The sequence below is a fragment of the Heteronotia binoei genome, chromosome 5, assembly GCF_032191835.1.
Source record: "Heteronotia binoei isolate CCM8104 ecotype False Entrance Well chromosome 5, APGP_CSIRO_Hbin_v1, whole genome shotgun sequence".
Classification (NCBI taxonomy): domain Eukaryota; kingdom Metazoa; phylum Chordata; class Lepidosauria; order Squamata; family Gekkonidae; genus Heteronotia; species Heteronotia binoei.
Genome location: NC_083227.1, coordinates 30,868,193 through 30,878,491, shown reverse-complemented (window position 1 = coordinate 30,878,491; position 10,299 = coordinate 30,868,193).

Below are 10,299 nucleotides of genomic sequence, written 5' to 3'. Positions count from 1 at the left end.
AACAGCGAATATCCCTGGTTGAGACAGAGTTCACCTTCAAATGCCTAAAATGCAGGTACAGAGGGGTGGTTGTGTAGTACATTACAAAAGCTGTTCCAGAACCCTTGGTCCAGTCTGACTTTTTTCCATCATACCTCAGCAGAGTAGAATTGAGTAATCTGCGGATATGGAATTTACCTTTTGTGACAATGGGCAAAGAAAGGAACACTCAAAAATCACAAAGTATGCTATTTCATTACTTGTGAGTAAATCACCAATGATTAAAGGAGAACAAATTCCAATTTTATGTTGGATTAATATCTAAACAGTTTAAGATTTATCAATTATCTACTTGGTTAGAGAGACAAGCACTTTGGCACTGATCTGGCATAAACTCGTTTTCTCATCATACTCCAAACTGAAAAGGGCAATTTCTAGTACATATATATACAAGTACGCACATACTCAAATGCAGATATGACCATGGGTTTTTTGGTAGCAGGAGCTCATTTGCATATTAGACTACACACCCCTGATGCAGCCAATTCTCCAAGAGCTTACAGTAGGACCTGTAAGAAGGGCCCTGTAAGCTCTTGGATTGGCTACATCAGGGGTGTGTGGCCTAATATGAAAAGGAGCTCCTGCTACAAAAAAAGCCCTGTGACCACAGCAGAAACTCCACATAGGATATAACATTCCTGTTTACACGCCACAAGAGCAAGTCAGTTAACAGAAGATGTATTAACACACAACATCACCCCAAAGCTAATGCCAATTTAAGTCAAAAATCCAAACAGGAAACTGAAGAGAATCCCTGACTGCATAGCTCAGCTGAATACTTTGGAAGAACTTCTCCACAGCTCCTTTGGTGGTCAATCACAGAGAACATCAGCAGGATCTTGTCCACTCTGAGGAAATGCAGAGTGTGCCATCTTTCTCTGGGCAGATTCTAAAAGTTTCCAGTGGGGCTGAACCTCAGCAGATGAACATCTGACTTGCACACAGAGGGTCCCAAGTTCAACCACATTTAAAAGGGTCAAGTAGGAAGTGATGTGAAGGACTTTCACCTCCTGCCCTGGGGAAGCTGTTGCCGGTCAGAGGAGCCAGTACTGATGATAAACTAATGTTTGACTCAGTACAAGAACAAACAGAAAGAAAGAAAATGCACAGTAAAGCCCTCTGGAACATGTAAACAAACATAACATGCATAATATATGTGTATATATGATTTTCATGTGAAAATGCAATATGTAATATTTGAGACAATGTCCAGCTTAATTTAAATATACATAGGAAGTATACAAATATGAAGATTCGATAATTTGCAAACTATAAAATTCCAGTAGTTACAATCCAATATTATCAAATATTCTAATAGAATTAATAGAGGCTTACAAAATATGCACGGGGTAGAGAAGGCAGAGAAAGAAGTACTTTTCTCCCTTTCTCACAATACAAGAACTGGTGGGCACTCAGTGAAATTAATGAACAGTCGGCTTAGTATAGATAAAAGGAAGTACTTCTTCACCCAAAGAGTAACTTGGGAATTCACTGCAGCAGGAAGTGGTGGTGGTGGCTACAAGCGTAGACAGCTTTGAGAGGGGAGTGGATAAACATGGAGTGGAGGCCTGTCAGTGGCTAATAACCCACAAGGTATAGGGGGACACTCTGTCTGGAGAAGTGATGCTCTGTGTTCTTGGTGCTGGGGGGGGGGGGCAACAGTGGGAGGGCTTCTAGAGTTCTGGTCCTGTTGGTGGACTTCCTGATGGCACCTGGGTTTTGGCCAGGGAACAGTCTGGATTGATTTCCCTTAGGACTGACTGATTTGATCTTCTTGCAGTGCAAGGGACTTTCAAGATTCTTCTCCAGAACCACATGTCAAAAGCATCTATTCTTCTGCACTTGGCCTTCCTTATGGTCCAGCTCTCACAGCCATACATTACTACTGGGAATACCATCGCTTTGACTAAACCAACTTTTGTTGGCAGGGTGATGTCTCTACTTCTTATTATACTGCTCAGGTTTGCCATAGCTGTCCTCCCAAGGAGCAAACATATTTTAATTTCACGGCTACAGTCACCATCCGCAGTGATCTTGGATCCCAGAAATGTGAAGTCTTTCACTGCTTCCCTTTCTTCCCCTTCTATTTGCCAAGGTGTGATGGGGCCAGATGCCATGATCTTAGTTTTTTGATGTTGAGTTTCAAGGCTACTTTTGTGCTCTCTTTCACCCTCAGCCAAAGGTTCTTTAGGTCCTCCTCACTTTCTGCCATTAGAGTGGTATCATCTGCATATTTGAGGTTGTTGATATTTTCCCCAGCAGTCTTAATTCCGGCTTGTGCTTCATCCAGGCCAGCATTCCGCATGATGTACTCTGCATATAAATTAAATAAGCAGGGTGACAATATACATCCTTGTCCATCTTCTTTTCCTATTCTAAACCAATCAGTTTTTTCATATCCCGTTCTGACAGTTGCTTCTTGACCCTTATACAGATTTCTCAGGAGACATGTGAGGTGGTCTGGTACTCCCATCTATTTACAGACTTACTACGGTTTGTTGTGATCCATACTATCAAAGGCTTTAGCGTAGTCAATGAAACAGAAATAGACCTTTTTCTGATACTCTCGCGCTTTCTCCAAAAACCAGCAAATGTTGGCAATTTGATCTCTAGTTCCTCTATCTCTCTGAAACCCAGCTTGAACTTCTGGTAGTTCTCGATCTTCATACTGCTGAAGCCTAGCTTGTAGGATCTTTAACATGACCTTGCTGGCATGTGAAACGAGTGCAATGGTGCAATAGTTTGAACATTCCTTGGCATTACCCTTCTTTGGGATTGGAATATAAACTGACCTTTTCCAATCCTGTGGCCACTGTTGTGTTTTCCAGATCTGTTGACATAATGTGTGCATCACTTTAATAGCATCATCTTTTAGGACTTTGAATAGCTCAGCTGGGATACCATCATTTCCACTCTCTTTGTTGTTAGTAATACTTTCTAAGGCCTATTTAACTTCACACTCCAGGACGTCTGGCTCAAGATCAGCGATTTCACTGTCATGATTGTCAAGGACATTGAGATCCTTCTTATATAATTCTTCTGTGTATTCTTGCCACCTCTTCCTTATCTCTTCTGCTTCTGTTAGGTCCCTACTGTTTTTGTCCTTTATCATGGCCATCTTTGCACGAAACGTTCCCTTGATTTCTCCAATGTTCTTGAAGAGATCTCTTGTCCTTCCCATTCTATTATTTTCTTCTGTTGCTTTGCATTGTTTCTTCAGGAAGGCCTCCTTATCTCTCCTTGCTGTTCTCTGGAAATCTGCATTCAGTTGGGTAAATCTTTACTTTTCACCTTTGCCTTTTGCTTTCCTTCTTTCCTCAGCTCATCAGACAGACTTTGCTTTCTTGCATTTCTTTTTCTTTGAGATGGTGCTGATTGCTGTCTTCTGTACAATGTCACGAACCTCCGTCCATAGTTCTTCAGGCACTCTGTCTGTCAATTTGAGTTCCTTAAACCTATTCTTCACCTCCACTGTATATTCATAAGGGATATGATCAAGGTCAAACCTGAATGTCCTAATGGCTTCCCCAGTTTTCTTCAGTTGAAGCCTGAATTTTGCAATGAGTAGCTCCAGGTCTTGTTTTTGCTAACTGTAAGGAGCTTCTCCATCTTTGACTGCAGAGTATATAATCAATCTGATTTCTGTGTTGCCCATCAGGCGATGTCCATGTGTAGAGTTGCCTTTTAGGTTGTTGGAAGAGTGACCAGTTGGAAGAGTGACCACTATGACCAGTTGGAAGAGTGACCACTATGACCAGTTTGTTCTCTTAACAAAACTCTATTAGCCTTTGCCCAGCTTCATTTTGTTCTGCAAGGTCAAACTTGTCAGTTGTTCCAGTTACCTTTTGACTTCCTACTTTGGCATTACAGTCCCCTATGATAGGAGGATATATTTTTTTGGTGTTAATTCTAGAAGGTGTTGTAGATCTTCATAGAAGTGGTCCACTTCAGCCTCTTCTGCATCAGTGGTTGGGGCATAGACTTGAATTACTGCGATATTGAATGGTTTGCCTTGGGTACAGACCGAGATCATTCTGTCATTTTTGAGATTGTATCCCATTACTGCCTTCCTCACTCTCTTGTTAACTATAAAGGCCACACCATTTCTTCTACAGGACTCTTGCCCACAATAATAGATGTAGTGAGTTAAATTCATCCATTCCCGTCCATTTTAGTTCACTGATTCCCAAGATGTCGATGTTCAGTCTTGCCATCTCTTGTTTGACTACATCCAGCCTACCTTGATTCATAGATCTTACATTCCACTTTCCAATGCAGTATTGTTCTTTGCAGCATCGGACTTTCCTTTCACCATCAGACACATCCACAGCTGGGCGTCCTTTTGGCTTTGGCCCAGCCACTTCACTCTTTCTGTGGTTACTTGGACTTGCCCTCCACTATTCCCCAGTAGCATATTTGGAACCTTCTGACCTGACCTTCATCCCATTCCCCCCCCCCCCAATAATTGAATGAAGAGTTCTGCCCCTCAAAACCCTTCTTTTGTCTCTGTCTGTCCCTTGTATACGTACTGTTAACTTTCTCCCCCAACAGACTGAGTTTTTCTCACCTGATTCATTCTACTCCAGTCCAATCTTGGATTTGATTTTTCAACCTCCCGCCTCCTCTATCATTTTCCCCTCTCCTCGCCTTCCACTGTCACTAGGGAACCTGGGAGTTGTAGTTCTCTTTCTAAGGAAGAAAGAGCTGCCTTGTGGTTGCTTGCCTGGGGCGCCCTGCTTCTGAAGAAGTGGAAGGACGTCACTTCTCGTAGAGTCTACTTCCTTTCTCCTGCACACTAAGGTAGAGGATCTGCTTGGGTTCCCAAAATCTGAGAGCCAGCAGTGGGCTGGAGCCGTGGCAACATCCCCTGTCTCTACCCCCAACTTGGGCTCCCAGCTCCAAGTGGAGAAATACCTGGAGATTTTAGGGGTGGAGCTCGAGGAGGGCGGGGTTTGGGAAGGAAGGCCTCCATGGCGTATGATGCCATAGTGTCCACCTTCCAAAGTGGACATTTTCTCCAGGTGAGCTGGTCTCTGTTGCCTGGAGGAGATCAGTTGTAATAACGGGAGATCTTCAGCTGCAACCTGGAGGTCGGCAAGATTAAGTACGCACCTCCCCCACCCACCCCTGCGGGAGCCCTGACAGCCAGAGAAAAAGGAACGTGGTGTGTTTTCCAGACACCTGCTTCCTTAATCTGTTTTGCTGAGATTGCCCTGCCAGTAAATATCTTTCCCACGACCCCAGAGAAATCATAAGAACATAAGAGAAGCCATGTTGGATCAGGCCAATGGCCCATCCAGTCCAACACTCTGTGTCACACAGTGGCCAAAAATTTTATACACACACACACATATACACACACACACATATATATATATACACACACTGTGGCTAATAGCCACTGATGGACCTCTGCTCCATATTTTTATCTAACCCCCTCTTGAAGCTGGCTTTGCTTGTAGCCGCCGCCACCTCCTGTGGAAGTGAATTCCACATGTTAATCACCCTTTGGGTGAAGAAGTACCTCCTTTTATCCGTTCTAACCCGACTGCTCAGCAATTTCATTGAATGCCCACGAGTTCTTGTATTGTGAGAAAGGGAGAAAAGTACTTCTTTCTCTACCTTCTCCATCCCATGCATAATCTTGTAAACCTCTATCATTTCACCCCACAGTCAACGTTTCTCCAAGCTAAAGAACCCCAAGCGTTTTAACCTTTCTTCATAGGAAAAGTGTTCCAAACCTGTAATCATTCTAGTTGCCCTTTTCTGCACTTTTTCCAATGCTATAATATCCTTTTTGAGGTGCGGTGACCAGAATTCCACACAGGATTCCAAATGAGACCGCACCATCGATTTATACAGGGGCATTATGATACTGGCTGATTTGTTTTCAATTCCATTCCTAATAATTCCCAGCATGGCGTTGGCCTTTTTTATTGCAATCACACACTGTCTTGACATTTTCAGTGAGTTATCTACCACGACCCCAAGAGCTCTCTCTTGGTCAGTCTCTGCCAGTTCACACCCCATCAACTTGTATTTGTAGCTGGGATTCTTGGCCCCAATGTGCATTATTTTGCACTTGGCCACATTGAACCTCATCTGCCACGTTGACGCCCACTCACCCAGCCTCAACAGATCCCTTTGGAGTTCCTCACAATCCTCTCTGGTTCTCACCACCCTGAACAATTTAGTGTCATCTGCAAACTTGGCCACTTCACTGCTTACTCTCAACTCCAAATCATTTATGAACAAGTTAAAGAGCATGGGACCCAGTAATGAGCCCTGCAGCACCCCTCTGCTTGCCATCCTCCACTGCGAAGACTGCCCATTTATACTCACCCTTATTATTTATTTATTTATTTAAGATTTGTATCCCGCCCTTCCCACTAGTGGCTCAGGGCGGCTTCCAACAATTAGTCAAACATAAAAATAAACAATATTTAAATATATAAACAATTAAACATTTAAAACTGTTGAAACATTAAACTCTGTTAAAACATTAAAAATAGGAACTCTCTGCTTCCTATTAATTAGCCGGTTTTTGATCCGCAAGAGGACCTGTCCTTTTACTCCATGACTCTCGAGCATACTAAGGAGCCTTTGATGAGGAACTTTATCAAAAGCTTTCTGGAAGTCAAGATAAACAATATATATCGGGTCTCCTTTGTCCACATGTTTGTTCACCCCCTCAAAGAAATGTAACAGGTTACTGAGGCAAGATCTTCCCTTACAGAATCCATGCTGAGTCTTCCTCAATAACTCGTGTTCATCAATGTGCCTACTCATTCTGTCCTTGATAATGCTTTCTACCAACTTTCCTGGTACTGAAGTCAGACTGATTGGCCTGTAGTTTTCTCGGATCTCCTCTGGAACCCTTTTTAAAGATGGGGGTGACATTTGCTACCTTCCAGTCCTCAGGAATGGAGGCAGATTTCAATGAAAGATTACATATTTTTGTCAGAAGATCCACAAGTTCAACTTTGAGTTCTTTCAGAACTCTTGGATGTATGCCATCCCAACCTGGTGACTTATTAGTTTTTAATTCGTCTATCAGTTGTAGGACCTCCTCTCTTGTCACCTCAATCTGATTCAGGTCTTTCAACACCCCTTCCAATATAAGTGGTTCTGGAGTAGGCAAACACTTCTCATCTTCCACAGTGAAGACGGAGGCAAAAAATGCATTCAGCTTCTCAGCCATATCCCTATCCTCCTTCAGTAATCCTCTGCCCCTTGGTCATCCAAGGGCCCCACTGCCTCCCTGGCTGGTTTCCTGCTTCTAATATATTTGAAGAAATTTTTATTGTTGGCCTTTATGTTTTTTGCAATGTGCTCCTCATATTCCCTTTTTGCCTCCCTGATCACAGTCTTGCATTTGATTTGCCAATCTTGAATGCAGTTCGATAGGTTAACACAGACAGTGGCGGACTGGCTAGGCTTCCCAACCCCCCCGCCCTGGCGGGGGACTCCAGAATTTATAGCCTCCTCCCCCGGTCTCCAAAAGTCCAGAAGCGGGGGGAGGGGGGGAGCTTCATGCCACTCTCCGGAGAGAGCCTGCCTGATTCCCTGCACCCACCGAAGGCTCGGCACTGGAGTCCAGTCCTCACCCAGGCATGCTAAGCAAGAGCTGAAAAAGAAGGGAAGGGAGGGTGTGTGTGTGTGTGTCCTGTCCTGTTAGTAAAGAAGATTTGTAGAGGTGGTTGGTGTGTAAATAAACATTCCTTCCAGGCACAGAGAGAGGGAGATCTAGCAAACATTTTCTCGTCACACAAACCTGCTCTGTGCCTTCACTGCAGAACAGAAAGGCATGAGGTGTTCTTGATGAGATTTTGAATGATGCATGAACTGATAAACTGCCTTGCCCTCAACCTGTCAGCAGCAACTTCTGCAGAACTTTACAGTAGAATACTTATTGAGAACTTTTGGGGTTGTTTTGCCTTTAAGAAGAAAAGCCTCTCTTCCAGAACAGGAAGTGCAGGCAAGGAGTAGTCTTCTGACGCTGTTTTGCTCTGCGACTAAGGTGCTTTCTAAAGCTTGATTTTAAATGATTTAAGGTATCGGTTTAGAGTGCTTAAGTTTTCGTTTTAAGTGCTTCTCAGCCGGGCTGGGCTAAGCGCAGTCCCAGCCTTGTGTTCTTGTGGAGACTGTTTATTTTTTCATTGTCTTATCTGATTTATTGCCTCCTCTGCTTTTATTGCCTTTGGCTACCCCATGTTCAGCTTAACTTTGGTATATGCTGGCCCGGGTGTCTGGAACATTCTGAAGAAATTTGTCTTAATTTTTAAAACCTTGCTAAAACTTTGAACCCAGTGGCACCTTTAAGACCAACAAAGTTTAATTCAAGGTATATTTTTTCATATGCAAGCATATTTATTCAACTGATTTGCAGATTACAGAAGTCATTTTCACTTGAGAAAATGGGTGTTAAAACTAACCTATTTTTATTTGCTAGCATTGTTTTGCTGAGTTAATTATCCTGCTCTCCTTCCCCCCCCTTAAGATATAGCAGGTTTTTTATCACAACAAACACACCAAACAAACCAATCCTATAACGACTGGGGGGAGGGATTTTCCAGGTAAAGATCAGATAGTTTGACAGGAATTGTATTTTTTGTGAAAAGGAAGCAATATAGTTTATTGCATTATGAATATGTTGGTTCTAGATGACTTTTAAACATATTTTTGAGCAATGTTTCCTCTAAGCTGAGTTAGTGTGAGCTAGTTCAGTTTTTAGTCTCCAGCTCACACATTTTGGTCTTAGCTCAGGAAAAATGGCCCCACATGAAACTAATTTATGCAGGAGCTCATGACTTCAATGCCAATAGCTCACAAAGTAGATTTTTTGCTCACATGACCCCACAGCTTAGAGGGAACATTGCTTCTGAGTCTCAGGTGTTCTAAATGCAGTACTGCAGATATTGTTTTGATATTGTGTTCTTTTCTAATCCCACTAAATGAAAAGATGAATAACTGATACTTGAAAGTATTTCCTGGAATTATGGCATATCTCCAGATTACAAAGTCAATTTCTGCTGGAGAAAATGGATGCTTTGGAGGGTGGACTTTGGGAGCATTGTAATCCACTGAGTTCCGTGTCTTCCCCAGGCTCCACCTCCAAGTCTCCAGGAATACCCCAACCTGGAGCTGGCAACCCTACTCCTGCCTCTGGTCAGTGACAGGTCCTGGCAACCCTAGAGCTATTCTATTACATGATGGTAACCAGAGCTGCTTATTAGGATTTTTGGTAGGGGTGATATATGCAAACCTCCACTCCCAATTGCTAGACATAGAGGAGGACATAATATGCTCTAGTGTGCATATAAGAATTTTCTCTGGTGTGAATTATCTTAAGCTTCCAAATTGCCAAGTTCCTGAAGCATAAAGAGCTACAAATTCTTTTTTGTGGCAAAGAGAATGCAACTGAGAAATACCTGACCACAGAATTACCAGAGATATGATAGAGCTACTTAGGCTTGTAATTGTGTTTGACCTGAGAAGACAGCAGTAACTAAGTCTTACTAGGTTGGGAATGGCTTCCACTGTTTAAGAGGGAAGCCCATATCTGTTTTGAATTAAGTGACATTATTTAGCAAGCTTTCATCCAAATTTGTCAATTAGAATCTTATCATTTGAATTGAGTCTAGCACTAAAGTCTCTCCCCCCCCCCCCTTTAGAATCAGGTGTGCTGGAGTATCTAATAAAAGTTCTTCAATAAAAAATTCAGATTAATTACAGCACCTTGCTATATCTGATCATTTTTGCTGGGGAGGGATATATACATTTAGTATTAGAAGAGACCCCATTTTGAAGTGTAGGAGGATAGTCATTGCCCATGGGTTTGAATTTTTTAGATGGACACATTCAATTTAAGTGATGTAGAAATTAGGATTCCTAAACCCCCATGAAGGGTTTTAGAGGTGGGGTTTGATGCAGTGTGCTGGAAGTGATATAGAGGAGTGAAGTTCAGGAAGTGACATCACTTGACCTTTGACTTGGAAGTGATGTCACTTCCTTGCTCCTGGCTCCACCCCCAAAGTCCCCAGATATTTCTTAAATTGGACTTGGCAACCCTAGGACTGGCCAGGGTGTCAGCTTGCCCAATGGCAAGTGGGCCTTGTGCACCCCTGATGAAGTGGGCCCTTAAACATTAGGCAATATGTTAAAAATGTTAATGATCTTTTAGTATCTTGAAAATATAATAGAAGTTCCAGTATTTTTACTGTAACGCAACTAAAATGTACATTGTATTTAGGGTTGCCA